The sequence below is a fragment of the Coregonus lavaretus genome (assembly GCF_964263955.1).
Source record: "Coregonus lavaretus genome assembly, chromosome: 2".
Lineage (NCBI taxonomy): Eukaryota > Metazoa > Chordata > Actinopteri > Salmoniformes > Salmonidae > Coregonus > Coregonus lavaretus.
In genome coordinates this window covers 75,919,530-75,946,888 of record NC_139989.1, presented here as the reverse complement: position 1 = coordinate 75,946,888, position 27,359 = coordinate 75,919,530, and the positions used below count along the sequence as shown (strand labels likewise).

The window sequence follows — 27,359 nt, the reverse complement described above, 5'->3', positions numbered from 1 at the left end:
AAAACATTGTGATTTTGCTTCCATCTGTCAATGTTCCGATTTTGGGATATTTTGGAACTATAACTTCCATACTTTCATAAAATGTACAATTACATCGGCAATAATGTATATAAATACTTGATTTGTATCATTTTCTCCCAACTCCGTCAACTACACCTAGCATAAATGTCGTTTTTGTTAGCATGTTTCATGTAGAACTTCAACCGCTTTTTTCAAACTCTCCATGTTGGATCATTTATAATTCAACAGCTTGTTTTCCGGAGCAGATCATTACTAGTCCATACATGGCTATATCCTTTGTGACGTAGTGCTGAAAGAGGCGGCATTTACTGACATCCGATTGGTTACTGACATTTAATGGCACTTTCCGGCAACCTGATTGGTTAAAATGCCTCACGTGCCGCACAGTGCTTCCTCGTTTGAAAATATCACCCGCAAGGAATCCACGTAAAGAGAGACAAAATGAGAAAATCTCGAAGAATATACCTACAGTATGTGAATAAAAATAGGCGATCTCTGTTAGCCAATGCGAGAAAAGCAGTGAATGAAAGAAAACATGAGCCTGATCAGCCGATCCAGGCAGTGGCAGTACAGGTAGAGGAGGAAAAGGAGGAGGCCGGCAGCAGCGCGTCGAGACGCACATTAGTTGAGATGAAGATGACAGCTAGCAGCGATCAACCAGACAGACAGACAGCCAACAGTGGCTTTTATTCCACATGTCATAAAGAAACCAACTTGTACATGATTTGATTTGCCCTAAGTGTCTAAACACTGGACTGAAAATCACCATAGACCCCCACCAACCAGGGATTCTGTAATTCTGTCATGATAGAATGTGCACCCTGAGAAGGTGATCGTGATGCATTTAGGAGGAGTGTTTCCACTTCCTCCAGGCTGCAGGAGGGCTCCAGGGGAGATGGGGCATTTTATATAAATGTGAGGATGGTTCTTCTAGCACACAAACTTGGACTTGGTTATGCAGCTCTAAAGAAAATAAACAAAGTCCTAGGGATTCCTTCCTTGAGTCTCAGCTCATATCAGAGACATGACAGGAGAGACAGGTCAATAAAAAGGGAGAGTAGCCCATTATTGTCAGGTGACTTGCTGTGTATAAATAATATTTAGTAGCCAACTGTGATTACTGAGAAATTAGCTTTACATAAAGTAAATGCATGCTGATATGCTAATATGTACATAGGGTAACATGCTGATATGCTAATATGTACATAGGGTAACATGCTGATATGCTAATATGTACATAGGGTAACATGCTGATATGCTAATATGTACATAGGGTAACATGCTGATATGCTAATATGTACATAGGGTAACATGCTGATATGCTAATATGTACATAGGGTAACATGCTGATATGCTAATATGTACATAGGGTAACATGCTGATATGCTAATATGTACATAGGGTAACATGCTGATATGCTAATATGTACATAGGGTAACATGCTGATATGCTAATATGTACATAGGGTTACATGCTGATATTTAGTCTTGCAGTTATGACTGTAATGTCGACAGACATCATAATAAGTACTTTTTCCCCCCACTTTAGTAGCAGAGATTCAGAGAGGGCAACAGCCAATGGGGAGTGCTGCAAAGCTAATTAGAATACGCAGATATAGACCCAGACATAGCAGAGTTGCTGAAGGAGGATGAGGATGCCATCATAGACATTCATGGATCCTTTGATGGCTCTTGGCACAAGAGAGGATTCACTTCCAACTACGGGATAGGTGTGTACATTGGTGCTGGTACCAGCCAGCCCTAGAAAATGGTGAAGATCCACCCAGTCGCAAAAAACATGGAGGCCATACATTCTTTAATTGAGAGGATGCACAGAAAATGGTACCTGTATATCATAGGATGTCAAATGAACCCAGAACCCAGAATGCAAATGAATGTCTGAACTCTAATATGGTCGCGACGCCCCAAAACTGTCTTCTTGGGCAAAAGCCTCATTGCCAGTATGGCAGTAGCCACGTCCAATGAGGGAGCCACTGCTATATCAGATGGGATGGACTAATTGTGTATTGGCAGCACTTTGGTGACACTGGAAGCAATCAGAGAGGAGTTGTGAGAGCTGATGCTGCTTCAATGGAGTGTGACAAGGGGAGGCGCAGGTCACATGACACAGTCAAGAAAGTAAAGCAGCACCAGCAACAACTCAAAGAGGGCCGTACACATGGGGCAGGCATAGCTGATTACTGTTCTGCACATTTCAACAGCCATACAAAAGCCTTGGATGTGACAAATTGAGCAAAGTGATATGAGAATTTGGCCAAAACTGCATATTTGCCCAACAGACCAGTATTCAAAATCATATGCTCTATTGCTTGAAACTAATGTATTAAACGTGCTGATGTATTTGTAAAAGGTATATTTGATGTTTATTTGACAGTTTAGAAGTGATATATGAAAAAGAGATACATTTAATGTGACGTAAATGGTCATATTTATGGAAAGTCCATTTTAATTGCATTAGCCTATCTTTATCAGCCATGTTCTCTAAATGACATGTTCCCCGTGTGACAATTCATTTTCTCAGTCTTCAGAGGACATTAACATTATTCCACACACAGGTTCTTAGGTCTTATAGTCAGACTTTTACTGTGGCTTTCTTTGATATCTTGTGTCGTTTTTATTGTAAGTGTCATTTTATCTGTAAATATATGCAAAATATGCATCCGTCATACATGTAAATAGTGTTTTTTAAATAATTCAATGAAAAGACAATATTTTGATGAACTGTTCTGTAAAAGTCTTACCAGTGAGCGTCTGGAAGCAATGTGTTGAAAAACGGATTCTCCTAATATGCAAATTAGTGCATATTTAATGAGGTTATGCCTCATTTGCATATTTAACTTATATAATAAATACAACTTGTAATACTAAAATATATTGTATACTTTCAACTGGTAAAGTTTCATTCTGATGAGAGTAAAGGAAAAACAATCCCTTTTAGTCTGTGGTGCTTGGCTTTAAGAGCAGGTAGGATTTAGTTTCTCCCTGTCTCTGGCCCACACTCCAGTACAGTAGGTGGCAGTAAATCTCCGACTTCCGACTTTAATGAGTTCATGACAACTGGGAAATGGGGAAAAAAAGAGCTCCGACTGGAAACATTTGTTTTAAACGGTCATCCAACTCGGATTTCTGGCCTCTTTCTAGAGCTCCGACTTTCCTGATATTTCTAAAGATGATGTTATAAAATTGCTACATTTTCTCTCCACCCCAATGCAAAATGTGTAGAAAGACCTCACAGATATATTCATGGCAAAGCAGTTCAATTAATGATGTTAATTGATTCTTAAAGAATATAACTTATAAATCATGAGCCTCATCTTGAGGAGTCACCTGTGACAGTATTCATAAAGAGTAGGAGTACTGATCTGGGATCAGTTTAGCCTTTTAGATCATAATGAAACAGATTAAATGGACAGGGGGGACCTGATCCTAGATCAGCACTCCTACTCTGAGACACTGCCTTTATGAATAAGGGCCCAGGAGTCACCAGGACCAAGAAACCGGACACATACGGTTGTAAAGTCTAGTTACAGCAGGTGTTTACTGCCATCTAGTGGAAGATACCAATAAAACACTTTATTATCAGGATGGGGAGACGGCTGAGCTGAACGTAAAGATGCAGGGAAAGGAGCATCTCTTTATCAAATGTTCCTTCAGAGTCACATGCAGGTAAAACATTGTGATTTCTATATAGTACTGTATCTGAAAGAGCATATTCTGCAGTTTCTATGACACTTACCTTTATCAAATAACTCTCCAAATTCAAGAGGTGCAGCTCTATTTCCAAATATCATTTTTTCACCAACATCCCTGCTGTTCATTCATTTAGCACACGACCACTCCAGCGTCAGCATTGCTCTGGCAACTAAGCAGAAACAAGTAACATAATATTCTGTCGCCAATGGATGAATGGCCAATAGAAACCAGATAGAAACTGATAATGATGCATGTGACTTCTGTTTTGGTTAGCCGCAGATGTCGAAACCAACTTGCTCAATGTCTTTCCATATCTGGGGAAAGATGAAACCAGGACAGCAGGTGAGTGACTGTTTGACTGTGGTTTTGAGACACGTGGAGCCTTACATGGGCAAAGGCAGAAATGGGACCATAGACAGCTTCTTCACATCAATTTCCCTGTCAGACAAGTTGATTGGAAAGAAGACTATCCTGCTCAGAACAGTGAACAAACAAAGGCAGAAGCTGCTGGGCAAAACAACATATCTGCAGAGTGATAAAGCAACACTCACGGTGTGATGGAGAGTGGTAAAGCAACACTCACGGTGTGATGGAGAGTGGTAAAGCAACACTCACGGTGTGATGGAGAGTGGTAAAGCAACACTCACGGTGTGATGGAGAGTGGTAAAGCAACACTCACGGTGTGATGGAGAATGGTAAAGCAACACTCACGGTGTGATGGAGAGTGGTAAAGCAACACTCACGGTGTGATGGAGAATGGTAAAGCAACACTCACGGTGTGATGGAGAGTGGTAAAGCAACACTCACGGTGTGATGGAGAGTGGTAAAGCAACACTCACAGTGTGATGGAGAGTGGTAAAGCAACACTCACAGTGTGATGGAGAGTGGTAAAGCAACACTCACGGTGTGATGGAGAGTGGTAAAGCAACACTCACGGTGTGATGGAGAGTGGTAAAGCAACACTCACGGTGTGATAGAGAGTGGTAAAGCAACACTCACGGTGTGATGGAGAGTGGTAAAGCAACACTCACAGTGTGATGGAGAGTGGTAAAGCAACACTCACGGTGTGATGGAGAGTGGTAAAGCAACACTCACGGTGTGATAGAGAGTGGTAAAGCAACACTCACGGTGTGATGGAGAGTGGTAAAGCAACACTCACGGTGTGATGGAGAGTGGTAAAGCAACACTCACGGTGTGATGGAGAGTGGTAAAGCAACACTCACGGTGTGATAGAGAGTGGTAAAGCAACACTCACGGTGTACAGATGTTAAATAAATAAGTGTTAGCTTCCTCAGCACCATGCACCCCACTGTTGCCACCAGCGGTGACCAGAAGAAGAAACCGGAGACAGTGACAGACTACAATCACACAAAGGTATATACAGTATCTCTACCATATACAGATAGCCTTCCCATCTGCCAAACACCAAATAGGATCCCCTTTTATTATATTACATTCATATTATTACTATTAGTATTATCATTATATGTACACTACCGTTCAAAAGTTTGGGGTCACTTAGAAATGTCCTTGTTTTCGAAAGAAAATCACTTTTTTTGTAGATTAAAATAACATTAAATTGATCAGAAATACAGTGTAGACATTGTTAATGTTGTAAATGGCTATTGTAGCTGGAAATGGCAGATTTGTAATGGAATATCTACATAGGCGTGCAGAGGCCCATTATCAGCAACCATCAGTCCTGTGTTCCAATGGCACGTTGTGTTTGCTAATCCAAGTTTATCATTTTAAAAGGCTAATTGATCATTAGAAAACCCTTTTGCAATTATGTTAGCACAGCTGAAACTGTTGTGCTGATTAAAGAAGCAATAAAACTGGCCTTCTTGAGTCTAGTTGTGTATCTGGAGCATCAGCAATTGTGGGTTCGATTACAGGATCAAAATGGTCAGATTCTGAAACTCGTCAGTCTATTCTTGTTCTGAGAAATGAAGGCTATTCCATGCGATAAATTGCTTCTTTAATCAGCACAACAGTTTTCAGCTGTACTAACATAATTGCAAAAGGGTTTTCTAATGATCAATTAGCCTTTTAAAATGATAAACTTGGATTAGCAAACACAACGTGCTGATAATGGGCCTCTGTACGCCTATGTAGATATTCCATTAAAAATCAGCCGTTTCCAGCTACAATAGACATTTACAACATTAACTATGTCTACACTGTATTTCTAATCAATTTGATGTTATTTTAATGGACAAAAAAAATGCTTTTCTTTCGAAAACAAGGACATTTCTACGTGACCCCAAACTTTTGAAAGGTAGTGTATATCAGAACAATAAGCGGCAGGAATGGTTATACAGCTAGAGACACAATACTGTTAAAATATATATCAGTATTTTATGGAAACGAGTTATTGCAGATAAATACAATTATAATAAACCACATATACAATCACCCACCTCAGCTGCATCAGCCCACCCTCCAACCCCTCCTGGGACCACCCCAACCCACCCTCCAACCCCTCCTGGGACCACCCCAACCCACCCTCCAACCCCTCCTGGGACCATCCCAACCCACCCTCCAACCCCTCCTGGGACCACCCCAACCCACCCTCCAACCCCTCCTGGGACCACCCCAACCCACCCTCCAACCCCTCCTGGGACCACCCCAACCCACCCTCCAACCCCTCCTGGGACCACCCCAACCCACCCTCCAACCCCTTCTGGGACCACCCCAACCCACCCTCCAACCCCTCCTGGGACCACCCCAACACACCCTCCAACCCCTCCTGGGACCACCCCAACCCACCCTCCAACCCCTCCTGGGACCACCCCAACCCACCCTCCAACCCCTCCTGGGACCACCCCAACCCACCCTCCAACCCCTCCTGGGACCACCCCAACCCACCCTCCAACCCCTCCTGGGACCACCCCAACCCACCCTCCAACCTGATCTCCATTAAATTAAATACTAAATCAAGGTACACATTTGCAAAAAAATTATAATTAACGGTCAATCTGTTGGGTAAAATTCACTACAGGAGTTATTTTATGGTTTCAGCTGCAATTGTTGTTTGGCCCCATGGATCCTAGCAGTGGATAGTTCTAAATAAATGATATCCATAAAAGTGCTGATCCAATGAGGTGTGGTGGTTGCCATCTTAGTTCCAACATCTTTTTAGCTGCTGTCCAACCTGACAACATTATACGTCTTTGCTGTAATGACAGTGGTGAATTATCATTCAGTAATAACAGTTTGGGGGAACAAGGTATGAGGATACCTCTTTCCAAAACATGTCCCCTGGTCACTCCCAGTACATATGATTAAAGGAGTCCAAGGCACCTTGATTACATAGATCACACAGAGGAGCGGTTGTGATTTCTATTAAATGATGTTTTCTAGGTGGAAGGTTTACCCTGTGTATGAGATTAAAATGTATCAGCTGGTGATTAGGATTGTTAGTTGAACCCACTAAGTTCCTGATGAACTCAACTGGTGAGCCTCTTTAGCAGCTAGTTCCATGGACACACTGATTTCAATGTCCTTTGCCAAGGTCAGATGACTTTCAGTCAACAGTCTCTTTTGTGTAGCTTCACTCCGTAGCCCACATACTAGTCTGTCTCTAATGATGTCACTTAGAACAGCATTAAACTCAGTGTTCTGGTAGTTTATTTAATGCAGCAGCAAACATTGTTACTGATTCTCCCTCTTCCTGATGTCTCCTGTGGAACCTGAACCTTTCAGCATTAACTAGTGGTTCTGGTGAAAAATTTCCTTTAAGTATCTCCACAATATCCCCATACGTCTTATTACCTGTTCTGATTGGCTGTAGCAGAATGCCTAGTAAATTAAATGTCTTTGGCCCAATTACACTAAAACATGGAGGCACAATGTTGTCCTCATCCATGTCATTTACAAGAACAAAATATTCAAACCGTTCTGTATATGAGCTCCACTGTTCAATACTTTTATCAAACTGTCCAATGTTTCCATCAATTCCAATAATTGTTCATTTCTCAATAAGCTCCTGATTGTCACTCACTTCAATATTGTCCTCAACCAAAGCAATATTCTCCTCAGTCACGTGATCTTCATTCACTTCACTCACGTTTCCTCCTAAGTTCGCTCATTTAGCAGATTTAATTAAAAGGTTTGTCTTCACAGTTGAATAAATGTCCTTTCCTTTAATCACTGTATATTCCTCCTTTTTAATCACGTTGTTTTCCCACTGGTAAAAGAGAAGTTGTGTCAGCATGGGGTATGCGGCGGTGAAGTCAGGCACAGGACACAGAGGATCAAGATGACTACTTTACTTCAAGTAAACACGCACAAAACAAAAGTCTCCACAACACTGGAGGAGTAACACGCGCTGTGCGTAAAAGGCGAACTAGAATTGCCGAACATCAAACAGGACAAAATGACAATAACACACAAAGGCCAAACGTAAAACAAGGGAACTTATATGTTACACAATCAACACAAAATAAGTAACAGGTGTACAAACTAGACAACACAAGACAAACACAGAAACATCGATCGGCAGTAGCTAGTACTCCGGGGACGACGAACGCCAAAGCCTGCCCGAGCAAGGAGGAGGAGCAGCCTCGGCGGAATCCGTGACAGTCCGTCTCGAGTCCTTTTCTGCCGTCCATGACGATGTTAACTCCAGTGGTGGAAAAAGTACACAATTGTCATACTTAAGTAAAAGTAAAGATACCTTAATAGAAAATGACTCAAGTAAAAGTGAAAGTCACCCAGTAAAATACTACTTGAGTAAAAGTCTAAAAGTATTTGGTTTTATATATACTTAAGTATCAAAAGTAAATGTAATTGCTAAAATATACTTAAGTATCAAAAGTAAAAGTACAAGTATAAATCATTTCAAATTCCTTACATAAAGCAAACCAGACGATTTTCTTGTTTTTAAAATGTACGTTCAGCCAGAGGCACACTCCAACACTCAGACAATTTACAAACAGAGCATTTGTGTTTAGTGAGTCTGCCAGATCAGAGGCAGTAGGGATGTTCTCTTGATAAGTGCGTGAATTGGAACATTTTCTGTCCTGCTAAGCATTCACAATGTAACGAGTACTTTTGGGTGTCAGGGAAAATGTATGGAGTAAAAGGTTTATTATTTTCTTTAGGAATGTAGTGAAGTGAAAGTAAAAGTAGTCAAAAATATGAATAGTAAAGTCAAGTACATACACCCCCAAAAAACTACTTAAGTAGTACTTTAAAGTATTTTTACTTAAGTAATTTACACCACTGGTTAACTCTCTTTCTTAGCAAGCTCGACTATGCACTTGCCTCTGCTAGCAATACACTGTGCTAACATTAGCCTAGACTGTACTACAGAAAATAACTGTTTTAAACAGTTGTAAAAACCCACTTATTCCAGACAGAATAGTTCCTGTAGATTCAGACTTACTCATCACCAATCTTTTGTTATGTCTTGTGGGTTTCATAACCACGTCTGTATAACAATTCAATAATGATGAGACAGGAGACAGGAATCATTTCAACTATTTATCTGGAACGTGATAATCTCAACACATACAAACCCCCATGATGCTCTGCAGCACAACCCCAATATACAACAAATACATAAATAAGTAAATGGACACGAAACAAAACTCATAGAGGAATTTAAATGTTCAGTTGTAGAAAGTAGGGCCATGGGATAGGGTCAGAAAGGTCAGTATGTTTGATAACTGGTTACAGAGGTGACATAACAAGCATAAGGTCCATTATAACACAGTGAAGTAGAGGTGGGAGCTAAAAGCAGACATGGACAGTGAGACGGTGTGAGGAGGTCAGGGTCAGGACAGGTAGAAATGGCAGGGCTGGAAATAGACACAGAGACACATTCTGATCATCGCTAAGACCTGACCTGAGACACCCAAACAGAAGATGCCATAGCAAAGTCCTGTCCAGTAGGCTATATTGGATTTCCTTTCATCAAAATACAACACATGGAAATGTGTCCAGTGTGTGTGTGTGTGTATCCAGTGTGTGTGTGTGTCCAGTGTGTGTGTGTTTGTCCAGTGTGTGTGTGTGTATCAAGTGTGTTTGTGTGTGTGTGTCCAGTGTGTGTGTGTGTGTGTGTGTGTGTGTGTGTGTCCAGTGTGTGTGTATCCAGTGTGTGTGTGTCCAGTGTGTGTGTGTACGTCCAGTGTGTGTGTGTGCGTCCAGTGTGTGTGTGTGTGTCCAGTCTGTGTGTCCAGTGTGTGTGTGTCCATTGTGTGTGTGTGTGTGTGTGTGTGTGTGTGTGTGTGTGTGTGTGTGCAGTGTGTGTGTATGTCTAGTGTGTGTATGTGTGTCCCAAGTGTGTTTGTGTGTGAGTGTGTGTCCAGTGTATGTGTGTGTGTGTCCTGTGTGTGTGTGTGTGTGTGTGTGTTTGTCCTGCGTGTGTGTTTGTCCAGTGTGTGTGTGTGTGTGTGTCCAGTGTGAGTGTGTCCAGTGTGTGTGTGTCCAGTGTGTGTGTTTGTCCAGTGTGTGTGTGTGTGTGTGTGTTTGTGTGTGTCCAGTGTGTGTGTGTGTGTGTGTGTGTCCAGTGTGTGTGTGTGTGTGTGTACAGTGTGTGTGTGTCCAGTGTGTGTCTGTGTCCAGTGTGTGTGTTCAGTGTGTGTGTGTGTGTGTGTGTGTGTGTGTGTGTGTGTGTGTGTGTGTGTCCAGTGTGAGTGTGTCCAGTGTGTGTCCAGTGTGTGTGTGTGTGTGTGTGTGTTTGTCCAGTGTGTGTGTGTTTGTGTGTGTGTGTGTGTCCAGTGTGTGTGTGTGTGTGTGTGTGTGTGTACAGTGTGTGTATGTGTGTGTGTGTGTGTGTGTGTGTGTGTGTGTGTGTGTCAGTGTTACCATGGTTATTATTTACAGGGACACTGAGGCGTCATACCAAACATGAAACCCTGGATAGAGGAGCTCAGTGAATGTGGAGTGGAATGTGTTCAGGTGGGTCAGTGTGTCAGAGGAGACTCTGTAGAAGGACAGAGTGCCGGCTGGCCAGTCCATATACACTCCTACTCTGTGGGAGCTGGAGGAGGGGACGTCTATGGTAGTGGACTTATTATTGTGACAAGCAGAGTAACTGTTGTCAGAGCAGAACAGACTCCAGGACTTGTCATTCCATCCAATCCCAAAGTCATCACCCCCTCCTCTCCTGCTGATTCCTTTATATGTCACTCCTATATCAGCCCTTCTCCCACTCCACTCTACCTCCCAGTAACAGCGCCCAGTCAGACCCTCTCTACACAGCACCTGTCTATAGACCTCAAATCTCTCTGGGTGATCAGGATACGGCTGCTCCTCTCTCCTCCATGTCACCTTTCTGTTCTCCTCAGATCAGTTCTTATCATATGTTATACTGTATGGTAAAATAAAACACACTTATTCCCATTAATTACACACACACACACATTGAACACACACACATCCTGAACACACACACACACACACTGAACACACACAGACACAAACACACACATCCTGAACACACACACACACACACACACACACACACACACACACAATGGACACACATACACTTTCTGAACACACACACACACACATTTCTAACTTAAGACGAACATGCCACACACAAACACAGACACACACATTGTCAAAGCAACTCTTTGTAAACTTTCCTGATTTGTGCTTCTGTAGAACTACAGCTGATATTTAATATGACCAAGTAAGTAATGATGGTGGTCTTTGACTTTGACTTCACTTGAATTAAGACGTATTCTTAGTCATATTCTTCACAGCAGTCAACACTCACATTTTCTAAGTCCAGGTTTCATTCTGTTCTCTCCACCATGTTCCACACTGTAGCGGTAAGCAGAAGAACAGACAGTCATTGAGGGAAACACCTGAACTCACACACACACACACACACACACACTGGACACACACACACACACACACACACAGTCAGCATATAACTTTGTCCAAGCGGTGGTAAGAATGCTTGTCTGTGTCAAGTGTGTGTGTGTTCAGTGTATGTGTGTATACAGTGTGTGTGTGTGTGTGTGATTGTGTGTGTCCAGTGTGTGTGTGTGTTTGTGTGTGTCCACTGTGTGTGTGTGTCCAGTGTGTTTGTGTCCAGTGTGTGTGTTCAGTGTGTGTGTGTGTGTTCAGTGTGTGTCCAGTGTGTGTGTGTGTACAGTGTGCATGTGTGTCCAGTGTGTGTGTGTCCAGTGTGGGTATGTGTCAAGTGTGTGTGTGTGTGTGTGTCCGGTGTGTGTGTGTGTGTGTTTTTGTGTGTCCAGTGTGTGTGTGTGTCCAGTGTGTGTGTGTGTGTGTCTAGTGTGTGTGTGTGTGTGTGTGTGTGTATTTGTCCAATGTGTGTGTGTGTGTCCACTGTGTCCAGTGTGGGTGTGTGTCAAGTGTGTGTGTATCCAGTGTGTGTGTGTTCAGTGTATGTGTGTTCAGTGTGTATGTGTGTTCAGTGTGTGTGTGTGTGTGTCCAGTGTGTGTGTGTGTGTGGGTGTGTGTCAAGTGTGTGTGTGTCCAGTGTGTGTGTGTTCAGTGTGTGTGTGTTCAGTGTGTATGTGTGTTCAGTGTATGTGTGTGTGTGTGTCCAGTGTGTGTGTGTGTGTCCAGTGTGTGTGTGTGTGTGTGTGTGTGTATGTGTGTTCAGTGTGTGTGTATGTGTGTGTGTGTGTGTGTGTGTGTTCAGTGTGTGTGTGTCCAGTGTGTGTGTGTGTGTGTTCAGTGTGTGTGTGCAGTGTGTGTGTCTAGTGTGTCTGAGTGTTTGTGTGTGTGTGTGTGTGTGTGTGTGTGTGTGTGTGTTCAGTGTGTTTGTGTGTGTGTGTGTGTGTCCAGTATATGTGTGTGTGTGTGTGTGTCCGGTGTGTGTGTGTGTGTTTGTCCTGCGTTTGTGTGTCCAGTGTGTGTGTGTGTCCTGTGTGTGTTTGTGTGTCCAGTGTGAGTCTGTCCAGTGTGTGTGTGTCCAGTGTGTGTGTGTTTGTCCAGTGTGTGTATGTGTGTGTGTCTAGTGTGTGTGTGTGTCCCCAGTGTTAGTGTGTCCAGTGTGTGTTTGTCCAGTGTTTGTGTGTCCAGTGTTTGTTTGTCCAGTGTGTGTGTGTGAGTGTCCGGTATATGTGTGTGTGGGAACACTTAAACAACACAATGTAACTCCAAGTCAATCACACTTCTGTGAAATCAAACTGTCCACTTAGGAAGCAACACTGATTGACAATACATTTCACATGCTGTTGTGCAAATGGAATAGACAACAGGTGGAAATTATAGGCAATTAGCAAGACACCCCCAATAAAGAAGTGGTTCTGCAGGTGGTGACCACAGACCACTTCTCAGTTCCTATGCTTCCTGGCTGATGTTTTGGTCACTTTTGAATGCTGGCGGTGCTTTCACTCTAGTGGTAGCATGAGACGGAGTCTACAACCCACACAAGTGGCTCAGGTAGTGCAGCTCATCCAGGATGGCACATCAATGAAAGCTGTGGCAAGAAGGTTTGCTGTGTCTGTCAGCGTAGTGTCCAGAGCATGGAGGCGCTCCCAGGAGACAGGCCAGTACATCAGGAGACTTGGAGGAGGCCGTAGGAGGGCAACAACCCAGCAGCAGGACCTCTACCTCCGCCTTTGTGCAAGGAGGAGCAGGAGGAGCACTGCCAGAGCCCTGCAAAATGACCTCCAGCAGGCCACAAATGTGCATGTGTCTGCTCAAACGGTCAGAAACAGACTCCATGAGGGTGGTATGAGGGCCCGACGTTTGTGCAGACACATGTGCTTACAGCCCAACACCGTGCAGGACGTTTATTATTTGCCAGAGAACACCAAGATTGGCAAATTCGCCACTGGTGCCCTGTGCTCTCGCAGGTTCACACTGAGCACAGGTGACAGACGTGACAGAGTCTGGAGACGCCGTGGAGAACGTTCTGCTGCCTGCAACATTCTCCAGCATGACCGGTTTGGCGGTAGGTCAGTCATGGTGTGGGGTGGCATTTCTTTGGGGGGCCGCACAGCCCTCCATGTGCTCGCCAGAGGTAGCCTGACTACCATTAGGTACTGAGATGAGATCTTCAGACCCCTTGTGAGACCATATGCTGGTCGGTTGGCCCTGGGTTCCTCCTAATGCAAGACAATGCTAGACCTCATGTGGCTGGAGTGTGTCAGCAGTTCCTGCAAGAGGAAGGCATTGATGCTATGGACTGGCCCGCCCGTTCCCCAGACCTGAATCCAATTGAGCACATCTGTGACTTCATGTCTCGCTCCATCCACCAACGCCACGTTGCACCACAGACTGTCCAGGAGTTGGCGGATGCTTTAGTCCAGGTCTGGGAGGAGATCCCTCAGGAGACCATCTGCCACCTCATCAGGAGCATGCCCAGGCATTGTAGGGAGGTCATACAGGCACGTGGAGGCCACACACACTACTGAGCCTCATTTTGACTTGTTTTAAGGACATTACATCAAAGTTGGATCAGTCTGTAGTGTGGTTTTCCACTTTAATTTTGAGGGTGAATCCAAATCCAGACCTCCATGGTTTGATAAATTTGATTTTCATTGATAATTTTTGTGTGATTTTGTTGTCAGCACATTCAACTATGTAAAGAAAAAAGTATTTAATATGATTATTTCATTCATTCAGATCTAGGATGTGTTGTTTAAGTGTTCCCTTTATTTTTTTGAGCAGTGTATATACACTGATGATTTTCTCAGTTTTAATTAAATAGATTATAATACAGAATATTTATTGTTGTATTTTGTTGCAGACACCAAGTGACAAGATCCCAGCTCAACCTTCAGCAGACCCAGAAGTGAGACAGAAACCCACTTCATCCTTCCAACAGGTTATTACACATATATTGTACATCTTTTCTATTTAAATTAAAATAATGTCTCAGTTCATTCCAATATATAAATTAAATGCCTTTTTACTGTATTAAAACCAACTTTTTTTGTAAAATGTTCATAATATCGACATCCCGTAACTTGTTTCGATATCATAGCGTAAACAAAATTAGCCCGACCATTTGACAGAACTAACCGCCCCTCAAAACATAAAATTAATCTTTATTCTCTCTAATGCCTATATTTTTTTTGGGGGGAGGGCAATGTTTTTGCCCATTTAACATACAGTGAGGGAAAAAAGTATTTGATCCCCTGCTGATTTTGTACGTTTGCCCACTGACAAAGAAATGATCAGTCTATAATTTTAATGGTAGGTTTATTTGAACAGTGAGAGACAGAATAACAACAACAAAATCCAGAAAAACGCATTTCAAAAATGTTATAAATTAGTTTGCATTTTAATGAGGGAAATAAGTATTTGACCTCCTCTCAATCAGAAAGATTTCTGGCTCCCAGTTGTCTTTTATACAGGTAACGAGCTGAGATTAGGATCACACTCTTAAAGGGAGTGCTCCTAATCTCAGCTTGTTACCTGTATAAAAGACACCTGTCCACAGAAGCAATCAATCAATCAGATTCCAAACTCTCCACCATGGCCAAGACCAAAGAGCACTCCAAGGATGTCAGGGACAAGATTGTAGACCTACACAAGGCTGGAATGGGCTACAAGACCATCGCTAGCAGCTTGGTGAGAAGGTGACAACAGTTGGTGTGATTATTCGCAAATGGAAGAAACACAAAATATCTGTCAATATCCCTCGGCCTGGGGCTCCATGCAAGATCTCACCTTGTGGAGTTGCAATGATCATGAGTACGGTGAGGAATCAGCCCAGAACTACACGGGAGGATCTTGTCAATGATCTCAAGGCAGCTGGAACCATAGTCACCAAGAAAACAATTGGTAACACACTACGCCGTGAAGGACTGCAGCGCCCGCAAGGTCCCCCTGCTCAAGAAAGCACATATACAGGCCCGTCTGAAGTTTGCCAATGAACATCTCAATGATTCAGAGGAGAACTGGGTGAAAGTGTTGTGGTCAGATGAGACCAAAATGGAGCTCTTTGGCATCAACTCAATTCGCCGTTTTTGGAGGAGGAGGAATGCTGCCTATGACCCCATGAACACCATCCCCACCATCAAACATGGAGGTGGAAACATTATGCTTTGCGGGTGTTTTTCTGCTAAGGGGACAGGACAACTTCACCGCATCAAAGGGAAGATGGACGGGGCCATGTACCGTCCAATCTTGGGTGAGAACCTCCTTCCCTCAGCCAGGGCATTGAAAATGGGTCGTGGATGGTATTCCAGCATGACAATGACCCAAAACACACGGCCAAGGCAACAAAGGATTGGCTCAAGAAGAAGCACATTAAGGTCCTGGAGTGGCCTAGCCAGTCTCCAGACCTTAATCCCATAGAAAATCTGTGGAGGGAGCTGAAGGTTCGAGTTGCCAAACGTCAGGCTCGAAACTTTAATGACTTGGAGAAGATCTGCAAAGAGGAGTGAGACAAAATCCCTCCTGAGATGTGTGCAAACCTGGTGGCCAACTACAAGAAACGTCTGACCTCTGTGATTGCCAACAAGGGTTTTGCCACCAAATACTAAGTCATGTTTTGCAGAGGGGTCAAATACTTATTTCTCTCATTAAAATGCAAATCAATTTATAACATTTTTGACATACGTTTTTCTGGATTTTTTTTTGTTATTCTGTCTCTCACTGTTCAAATAATCTTACCATTAAAATTATAGACTGATCATGTCTTTATCAGTGGGCAAACGTACAAAATCAGCAGGGGATCAAATACTTTTTTCCCTCACTGTACTTATCAATTTGTGTGATTTAATTTATATGGCAGTAGATCCATTTAAATTACTTTTCAGGTTGTGAGCTTTCTTTGACAACAAAAGGATAACTCAAAGTCAGGAACCTTGACTCTAGAAGTGTTCAGTCGTCATGTCCTCATTTCGTACTTAGTCTGTTCAAGACGTAAATGTGTTTCAGATGACGTCCCGATATGGAATGACCCAACCAGAGTAGAGTGTGTGTTTTACACGATCCTCATATTGTTGGTTAGCAGATATTGTACAGTTTTAACCATTTCTATAGAGTCTTGCATAAAAAGCCCAGATCCACATATGAATTATCTTTCCTAACATCTGTGGTCAATGCAGCCCTTGACCACAGCAATGAGTCTCACCCCAAAGGCGATTATGATAGACAGGTGGTAGGTATATATTTTGACTGAACTGAGTACGATCATTAGTTTACTAATTAGATATGATCTATATTATATAACACAATATTTCTGACATGTTATTGTTGTATTTCGTTGCAGACACCAAGTGACAAGATCCCAGCTCAACCTTCAGCAGACCCAGAAGTGAGACAGAAATCCACTTCATCCTGCCAACAGGTTATTAAACATTTATTGTAGATATTTTCTATTTAAATTAAATTGATGTCTCAGTTCATTCCAGTATATAAATTAAATGGCTTTTTACTGTATTACAACCAACTTTTTGTGTAAAATGTTCACAATATTAACATCCCGTAACTTGTTTCGATATCAATGCATAAACAAAATTAGCCCGACCATTTGACAGAACCAACCGCCCCTCAAAACATAAAATTAATCTTTATTCTCTCTAATGCCTATGTTTGTTTGTTTTTTGGGCAATGTTTTTGCCCATTTAACATACTTCTTATCAATTTGTGTGATTTAATTTATATGGCAGTAGATCCATTTACATTACTTTTAAGGTTGTGAGCTTTATTTGACCACAAAAGGATAACTCAAAGTCAGGAACCTTGACTCTAGATGTGTTCAGTCGTCATGTTCTCATTTCGTACTTAGTCTGTTCAAGACGTAAATGTGTTTCAGATTACGTCCCGATATGGTATAACCCAACCAGAGTAGAGTGTGTGTGTTACACGGTCCTCATATTGTTGGTTAGCAGATATTGTACAGTTTTAACCATTTCTATAGAGTCTTGCATAAAAAGCCCAGATCCACATATGAATTATCTTTCCTAACATCTGTGGTCAATGCAGCCCTTGAGGACAGCAATGAGTCTCACCCCAAAGGCGATTATGATAGACAGGTGGTAGGGATATATTGTGACTGAACTGAGTACAATCATTAGTTTACTAATTAGATATGATCTATATTATATAACACAATTTTTCTGACATGTTATTGTTGTATTTCGTTGCAGACACCAAGTGACAAGATCCCAGCTCAACCTTCAGCAGACCCAGAAGTGACACAGAAATCCACTTCATCAAACCAACAGGTTATTACTCATTTATTGTAGATAATTTCTATTTAAATTAAATTGATGTCTCAGTTCATTCCAATATATAAATTAAGTGGCTTTTTACTGTATTACAACCAGCTTTTTGTGTAAAATGTTCACAATATCAACATCCCGTAACTTGTTTCGATATCATTGCATAAACAAAATTAGCCCAACCATTTGACAGAACTAACCGCCCCTCAAAACATAAAATTAATCTTTATTCTCTCTAATGCCTATGTTTGTTTTGTTTTTTGGGCAATGTTTTTGCCCATTTAACATACTTCTTATCAATTTGAGTGATTTAATTTATATGGCAGTAGATCCATTTACATTACTTTTAAGGTTGTGAGCTTTCTTTGACCACAAAAGGATAACTCAAAGTCAGGAACCTTGACTCTAGATGTGTTCAGTCGTCAGGTCCTCATTTCGTACTTAGTCTGTTCAAGACGTAAATGTGTTTCAGATGACGTCCCGATATGGTATGACCCAACCAGAGTAGAGTGTGTGTGTGTTACACGGTCCTCATATTGTTGGTTAGCAGATATTGTACAGTTTTAACCATTTCTATAAAGTCTTGCATAAAAAGCCCAGATCCACATATGAATTATCTTTCCTAACATCTGTGGTCAATGCAGCCCTTGACCACAGCAATGAGTCTCACCCCAAAGGCGATTATGATAGACAGGTGGTAGGAATATATTGTGACTGAACTGAGTACGATCATTAGTTTACTAATTAGATATGATCTATATTATATAACACAATATTTCTGACATGTTATTGTTGTATTTCGTTGCAGACACCAAGTGACAAGATCCCAGCTCAACCTTCAGCAGACCCAGAAGTGAGACAGAAATCCACTTCATCCTTCCAACAGGTTATTAAACATTTATTGTAGATATTTTCTATTTAAATTAAATTGATGTCTCAGTTCATTCCAATATATATATTAAATGTCTTTTTACTGTATTACAACCAACTTTTTGAGTAAAATATTCACAATATCAACATCCCGTAACTTGTTTCGATATCATTGCGTAAACAAAATTAGCCCGACCATTTGACAGAACTAACCACCCCTCAAAACATAAAATTAATCTTTATTCTCTCTAATGCCTATGTTTGTTTGTTTTTTGGGCAATGTTTTTGCCCATTTAACATATTTCTTATCAATTTGCGTGATTTAATTTATATGGCAGTTGATCCATTTACATTACTTTTAAGGTTGTGAGCTTTCTTTGACAACAAAAGGATAACTCAAAGTCAGGAACCTTGACTCTAGATGTGTTCAGTCGTCAAGTCCTCATTTGGTACTAAGGCTGTTCAAGACGTAATTGTGTTTCAGATGACGTCCCGATATGGTATGACCCAACCAGAGTAGAGTGTGTGTGTTACACGGTCCTCATATTGTTGGTTAGCAGATATTGTACAGTTTTAACCATTTTTATAGAGTCTTGCATAAAAAGCCCAGATCCATATATGAATTATCTTTCCTAACATCTGTGGTCAATGCAGCCCTTGACCTCAGCAATGAGTCTCACCCCAAAGGCGATTATGATAGACAGATGGTAGGAATATATTGTGACTGAACTGAATATGATCATTAGTTTACTAAATAGATATGATCTATATTATAAAACACAATATTTCTGACATGTTATTGTTGTATTTCGTTGCAGACAACAAGTGACAAGATCCCAGCTCAACCTTCAGCAGACCCAGAAGTGAGACAGAGATCCACTTCATCCTTCCAACAGGTTATTACACATTTATTGTAGATCTTTTCTATTTAAATTAAATTGATGTCTCAGTTCATTCCAATATATGAATTAAATGGCTTTTTACTGTATTACAACCAACCTTTTGTGTAAAATGTTCACAAAATCAACATTCCCATAACTTGTTTCGATATCATAGCGTAAACAAAATTAGCCCGACCATTTGACAGAACTAACCGCCCCTCAAAACATAAAATTAATCTTTATTCTCTCTAATGCCTATGTTTTTGTATTTTTGGGGCAATGTTTTTGCCCATTTAACATATTTCTTATCAATTTGCGTGATTTAATTTATATGGCAGTTGATCCATTTACATTACTTTTAAGGTGGTGAGCTTTCTTTGACAACAAAAGGATAACTCAAAGTCAGGAACCTTGATTCCAGATGTGTTCATTCGTCAAGTCCTCATTTGGTAATTAGGCTGTTCAAGACGTAAATGTGTTTCAGATTACGTCCCGATATGGTATGACCCAACCAGAGTAGAGTGTGTGTGCTACACGGTCCTCATATTGTTGGTTAGCATATATTGTACAGTTTTAACCATTTCTTTAGAGTCTTGCATAAAAAGCCCAGATCCACATATGAATTATCTTTCCTAACATTTGTGGTCAATGCAGCCCTTGACCTCAGCAATGAGTCTCACCCCAAAGGCGATTATGATAGACAGGTGGTAGGAATATATTGTGACTGAACTGAATATGATCATTAGTTTACTAAATAGATATGATCTATATTATAAAACACAATATTTCTGACATGTTATTGTTGTATTTCGTTGCATACACCAAGTGACAAGATCCCAGCTCAACCTTCAGCAGACCCAGAAGTGAGACAGAGATCCACTTCATCCTTCCAACAGGTTATTACACATTTATTGTAGATCTTTTCTATTTAAATTAAATTGTTGTCTCAGTTCATTCCAAAATATGAATTAAATGGCTTTTTACTGTATTACAACCAACCTTTTGTGTAAAATGTTCACAATATCAAAATTCCCATAACTTCTTTCGATATCATAGCATAAACAAAATTAGCCCGACCATTTGACAGAACTAACCGCCCCTCAAAACATAAAATTAATCTTTATTCTCTCTAATGCCTATGTTTTTGTATTTTTGGGGCAATGTTTTTGCCCATTTAACATATTTCTTATCAATTTGCGTGATTTAATTTATATGGCAGTTGATCCATTTACATTGCTTTTAAGGTTGTGAGCTTTCTTTGACAACAAAAGGATAACTCAAAGTCAGGAACCTTGATTCCAGATGTGTTCATTCGTCAAGTCCTCATTTGGTAATTAGGCTGTTCAAGACGTAAATGTGTTTCAGATTACGTCCCGATATGGTATGACCCAACCAGAGTAGAGTGTGTGTGTTACACGGTCCTCATATTGTTGGTTAGCATATATTGTACAGTTTTAACCATTTCTTTAGAGTCTTGCATAAAAAGCCCAGATCCACATATGAATTATCTTTCCTAACATTTGTGGTCAATGCAGCCCTTGACCTCAGCAATGAGTCTCACCCCAAAGGCAATTATGATAGACAGGTGGTAGGAATATATTGTGACTGAACTGAATATGATCATTAGTTTACTAAATAGATATGATCTATATTATAAAACACAATATTTCTGACATGTTATTGTTGTATTTCGTTGCAGACACCAAGTGACAAGATCCCAGCTCAACCTTCAGCAGACCCAGAAGTGAGACAGAGATCCACTTCATCCTTCCAACAGGTTATTACACATTTATTGTAGATCTTTTCTATTTAAATTAAATTGTTGTCTCAGTTCATTCCAAAATATGAATTAAATGGCTTTTTACTGTATTACAACCAACCTTTTGTGTAAAATGTTCACAATATCAAAATTCCCATAACTTCTTTCGATATCATAGCATAAACAAAATTAGCCCGACCATTTGACAGAACTAACCGCCCCTCAAAACATAAAATTAATCTTTATTCTCTCTAATGCCTATGTTTTTGTATTTTTGGGGCAATGTTTTTGCCCATTTAACATATTTCTTATCAATTTGCGTGATTTAATTTATATGGCAGTTGATCCATTTACATTGCTTTTAAGGTGGTGAGCTTTCTTTGACAACAAAAGGATAACTCAAAGTCAGGAACCTTGATTCCAGATGTGTTCATTCGTCAAGTCCTCATTTGGTAATTAGGCTGTTCAAGACGTAAATGTGTTTCAGATTACGTCCCGATATGGTATGACCCAACCAGAGTAGAGTGTGTGTGTTACACGGTCCTCATATTGTTGGTTAGCATATATTGTACAGTTTTAACCATTTCTATAGAGTCTTGCATAAAAAGCCCAGATCCACATATGAATTATCTTTCCTAACATTTGTGGTCAATGCACCACTTGACCTCAGCAATGAGTCTCACCCCAAAGGCGATTATGATAGACAGGTGGTAGGAATATATTGTGACTGAACTGAATATGATCATTAGTTTACTAAATAGATATGATCTATATTATAAAACACAATATTTCTGACATGTTATTGTTGTATTTCGTTGCAGACACCAAGTGACAAGATCCCAGCTCAACCTTCAGCAGACCCAGAAGTGAGACAGAGATCCACTTCATCCTTCCAACAGGTTATTACACATTTATTGTAGATCTTTTCTATTTAAATTAAATTGTTGTCTCAGTTCATTCCAAAATATGAATTAAATGGCTTTTTACTGTATTACAACCAACCTTTTGTGTAAAATGTTCACAAAATCAACATTCCAATAACTTGTTTCGATATCATAGCGTAAACAAAATTAGCCCAACCATTTGACAGAACTAACCGCCCCTCAAAACATAAAATTAATCTTTATTCTCTCTAATGCCTATGTTTTTGTATTTTTGGGGCAATGTTTTTGCCCATTTAACATATTTCTTATCAATTTGCGTGATTTAATTTATATGGCAGTTGATCCATTTACATTACTTTTAAGGTTGTGAGCTTTCTTTGACAACAAAAGGATAACTCAAAGTCAGGAACCTTGACTCTAGATGTGTTCAGTCGTCAAGTCCTCATTTGGTACTAAGGCTGTTCAAGACGTAATTGTGTTTCAGATGACGTCCCTATATGGTATGACCCAACCAGAGTAGAGTGTGTGTGTTACACGGTCCTCATATTGTTGGTTAGCAGATATTGTACAGTTTTAACCATTTTTATAGAGTCTTGCATAAAAAGCCCAGATCCATATATGAATTATCTTTCCTAACATCTGTGGTCAATGCAGCCCTTGACCTCAGCAATGAGTCTCACCCCAAAGGCGATTATGATAGACAGGTGGTAGGAATATATTGTGACTGAACTGAATATGATCATTAGTTTACTAAATAGATATGATCTATATTATAAAACACAATATTTCTGACATGTTATTGTTGTATTTCGTTGCAGACACCAAGTGACAAGATCCCAGCTCAACCTTCAGCAGACCCAGAAGTGAGACAGAGATCCACTTCATCCTTCCAACAGGTTATTACACATTTATTGTAGATCTTTTCTATTTAAATTAAATTGTTGTCTCAGTTCATTCCAAAATATGAATTAAATGTCTTTTTACTGTATTACAACCAACCTTTTGTGTAAAATGTTCACAATATCAAAATTCCCATAACTTCTTTCGATATCATAGCATAAACAAAATTAGCCCGACCATTTGACAGAACTAACCGCCCCTCAAAACATAAAATTAATCTTTATTCTCTCTAATGCCTATGTTTTTGTATTTTTGGGGCAATGTTTTTGCCCATTTAACATATTTCTTATCAATTTGCGTGATTTAATTTATATGGCAGTTGATCCATTTACATTACTTTTAAGGTTGTGAGCTTTCTTTGACAACAAAAGGATAACTCAAAGTCAGGAACCTTGACTCTAGATGTGTTCAGTCGTCAAGTCCTCATTTGGTACTAAGGCTGTTCAAGACGTAAATGTGTTTCAGATGACGTCCCGATATGGTATGACCCAACCAGAGTAGAGTGTGTGTGTTACACGGTCCTCATATTGTTGGTTAGCAGATATTGTACAGTTTTAACCATTTCTATAGAGTCTTGCTTAAAAACCCCAGATCCACATATTCATTTTTTCATTTATAGGTCATCTATAAAACAGTATTGTCCATTTCTTAACCCAAATTATTTTCACATACAGTATAATGTATAATATCCTAATTTACTGTTACGGTACTGTGTTATTACAAACAAATATTTATTCTTCATAATTTCATTCAAGGCAAGCAAGTCCAGTGGAATTGTACCCTTCCAGTGTCCTACTGCAAAGCAGGTAAGATAGCTGCATTCTTGTCATTAGATAAAATAGTTCATGTTCTTTGTTAACACATTGTGGTATTTTTGATGTGAGGAAACATTGTAGAAATTTGTACAGCTTAGAAAAAGCCGCCATCTGCAAAATCTGAGGCGCCGTCATGATCGTTGTGAGGATCGTTATGAGAAGAGATAGCTGAGAGACAGAGGTCTTTCAATCAGTTTACTAGAATACATTTTTCTGTGAGAATGTAGGTGTTATGCACAATGTGATGGTACTGTAGGGAGTATGATACCCTAGGTATTAATACATGTATAAAGTTATTGACAGAATTAGATGCTTTTTTTTCTCCATTTTCCTTCAGACCTTGATGAATCTTCGGATGCTGCAGACTATCTTCCAGACTCATGTGGCAATTCCTCGGATGCTTCTATTATAAGTACTACAAGTTCTTGTAGTAAGGAATATAAAACCACAGAAAAGAATCTCCACCACAAATTGTCAGAGAACACACCATTAGGGAATGTTACAGCACACAGTGGGGATAGTACCACCAGTTCAGCCAAGCCAAGAACATTAAGTTATTCAAAGATGCGCAGCAATCCTTGTACTTCAGTAATAAGCTGCAGTGCCAATTCATCAAAGAACACATCACACCAGAAAAGCTCCATAAATGTCACACCTTTGTCAATAACAGCAAAAGGAAGCAAGTACAACAAGAAGCAATTTTGTCTTTATTGTAAAAAGGCCATTTATAAATTGGCAAGACACCTCGAATCCATCCACAGTGAAAAGCCTGATGTTGCAATGGCTTTCAGTTTTAATAAAGGAGTTGTTACGCTCTCTTAAGAAGAGATGAAACTTTGACCATAATACTGAAGTGGCAAGCTGTGGCACTGGAGAGATGGTTGCCTGTAAAAGACCTAGTAATGCAAAACCATCTGATGACTACCGTCAATGCAAATTTTGCGAAGGACTGTATGCAAGAAATTCTCTATGGAGACATGTGAGAAACTGCCCGAAGAAGTCTGTTGAGGGAGAGCCTCAAGTTGGGCGAAAACGGATTCAACTGCACTTACCAAGACCTGACTCAGTTAAGGAAACTGTTTGGAAGATTGCTTGTGAAATTAACCAGGATGACGTTTCCTCGGTTGTAAGGAGTGAAACTGAATTCCTTTGTATCGGCGAGTCACTGTTGAATTCCAGGAAACCATATGAGAGAAGGAATGACTACATACGCCAAAAAATTAGAGAGATGGCAAGACTATTGATAACGGCAAGGGCTATAACACCTTTGAAGAGCACCGAAGTCCTTGTTATGCCCTGTAACTTTCCCCATGTGATACAGGCAGTAAGATAAGTTGCTGGTTATGATGTCGAAAGCAACTCGTATAAAATCCCATCATTGGCTTTGAAATTTGGACACAGTTTAGCCAAAGTTGCAGGCATTATTCAATGCAATGCCATCATTGCAAATCGCCCTGCTGTTGCAGAGTCTGCAAAGCAATTTGCCACTTTACATCAGAAAAAGTGGACAAAGTCCATTTCAGCTGCCGCATTGGGTACACTTCAACAAGCCAAATGGAATAAACCACAGGTTTTACCCTTTACAGAGGATGTGTCGGTGCTGCACACGTTTCTTGCTACTGAGCGTGCTAAGTGTATGAAGGACCTTGAGGATGAACCCAACAGCAAAAGCTTTGGAAATCTTGCTAAAGTGACTTTGACGCAGGTAGTACTATTTAACAGAAGGAGGGAAGGGGAAGTTTCAAAAATGGAGCTTCAGTCTTTCACATCCAGGGATCTTACGGAGCTGAATCCAGACATTGTGAGGGGCCTTACTGACTTCGAGAGGAAGCTTGCAGAGCACTTTGAGAGAGTTGAGATTCGAGGTAAAAGGTCAAGAAAGGTTCCAGTGCTTCTAACCCCTGACATGATCACTGCTATGGACCTCCTCATGATAAGCAGAAAAGAGTGTCAAGTCCACAAAGAAAATGTGTACATGTTTGCACGGCCATGTGTCCTTTCCCATTACAGAGGCTCCGACTGCTTTCGCAAGTATGCAAACAATGTGGTGCAAAGAACCCAGAGGCACTCACCTCAACAAGATTGCGGAAACAAGTCGCCACTTTGTCCACACTACTAAACCTCAAAGAAAATGAAATGGATCAACTTGCCACCTTTCTAGGACATGACATCCGTGTCCATAGAGAATTCTATCGGCTTCCAGAGAGTACCCTGCAGCTCGCAAAAGTCAGCAAACTGTTGATAGCAATCGAAAAAGGAAGACTGCCTTACCTGCAGGGGAAAGGGCTGGATGACATTGAGGTCAATCCTGAAGGTAAAATTTTGTTTGAAATATAGTTTTTAGCCACTTCAAATATAACTATTATAAGTGTTGTTAGTCCTTAATTTAAATAATTGGCCGTAAATGTTTTTTACCCAACCAGATGAAGTAGAAATGAGTGATGATGATTCCAGTGAAGAAACCATTGCTGACCTACATCAATGCAAAGGTATCCTGACTTGTATATATGTGGTAATATCTTTAAGTTATGTCACATAAATGCACATTTCTGTGGGGATTATTGAAATGATCCTCTATCTGTTTTTAAACAATCACATTGGTGGTGATAAGTAATTCCACATTTATGGATTTGCAATCAGTTTATGTTTATATCTCAAATATCAGTTAATATCTAATGTAGAATTGCATATTGCCTGACATTGAGGTTGTTTACAGTGAATAATACAAGCAAGCAAACGTATTGTCATGAAGCTCATAGAACATAATCACATTCATTATTACTTTGCAAATGCTCAACAACAGAGACTTCTAGGGACCAGACACTTCTGAGGCAAACACCACAGTCAACCACCCTAGACAACATGGAGGGCACTTCTGAGTCAACCACCCTGGACAACATGGAGGGCACTTCTGAGTCAACCACCCTGGACAACATGGAGGGCACTTCTGAGTCAACCACCCTGGACAACATGAAGGGCACTCCTGAGTCAACCACCTTGGATAACGTACACATGAGCAACACACAACCAAGACATGGTAAAATAGTCACATCCCAAGCATCCTCAAAGTGCTCCAAAGGAAAGCAAGGTTAGTAAGCATTTTGTATTCACATGTATTGATAACATCATATAACTACTAACTAGAATCCTTTGTATCATATCCTCCATTTGTCACTTTAGCAGAGCTCATTGTTAATCAGTTGTATTTTGTTTCCATTTATGAAAGCTGTGAAGGTGAGAAGCAAGTGGACAGGTGGTGAAGTGAAAGCTGTTGAGCGGCATTTGCTTAATTTCATAACAAGCTGCAGAATACCAGGTAAAAAGGACTGTGACTCCTGCCTCCAAGCAGAGCCAGTAGCTCTGAAAGACAGAGACTGGGTTGCTATCAAATACTAC

At 40.5% G+C, this 27,359-nt stretch overlaps 2 protein-coding genes and 1 long non-coding RNA gene across 3 annotated transcripts in view; 2 read left to right on the top strand and 1 right to left on the bottom strand.

The window, feature by feature from the left end:
- LOC311141812 (uncharacterized protein) overlaps positions 1–27,359 on the bottom strand; it is a 410,899-nt gene that overhangs the window by 10,677 nt on the left and 372,863 nt on the right. The gene's annotated exons all lie outside the window — the stretch shown is intronic.
- LOC311140501 (NACHT, LRR and PYD domains-containing protein 3-like) overlaps positions 1–27,359 on the top strand; it is a gene marked incomplete at its 3' end in the record, with an annotated part of 313,326 nt that overhangs the window by 54,057 nt on the left and 231,910 nt on the right. The window lies entirely within an intron of this gene.
- LOC311142454 lies at positions 25,369–27,219 on the top strand. The gene is made up of 3 exons (XR_014614314.1): positions 25,369–26,277; positions 26,387–27,051; positions 27,190–27,219. It is a non-coding gene; the product is annotated as an uncharacterized lncRNA (long non-coding RNA).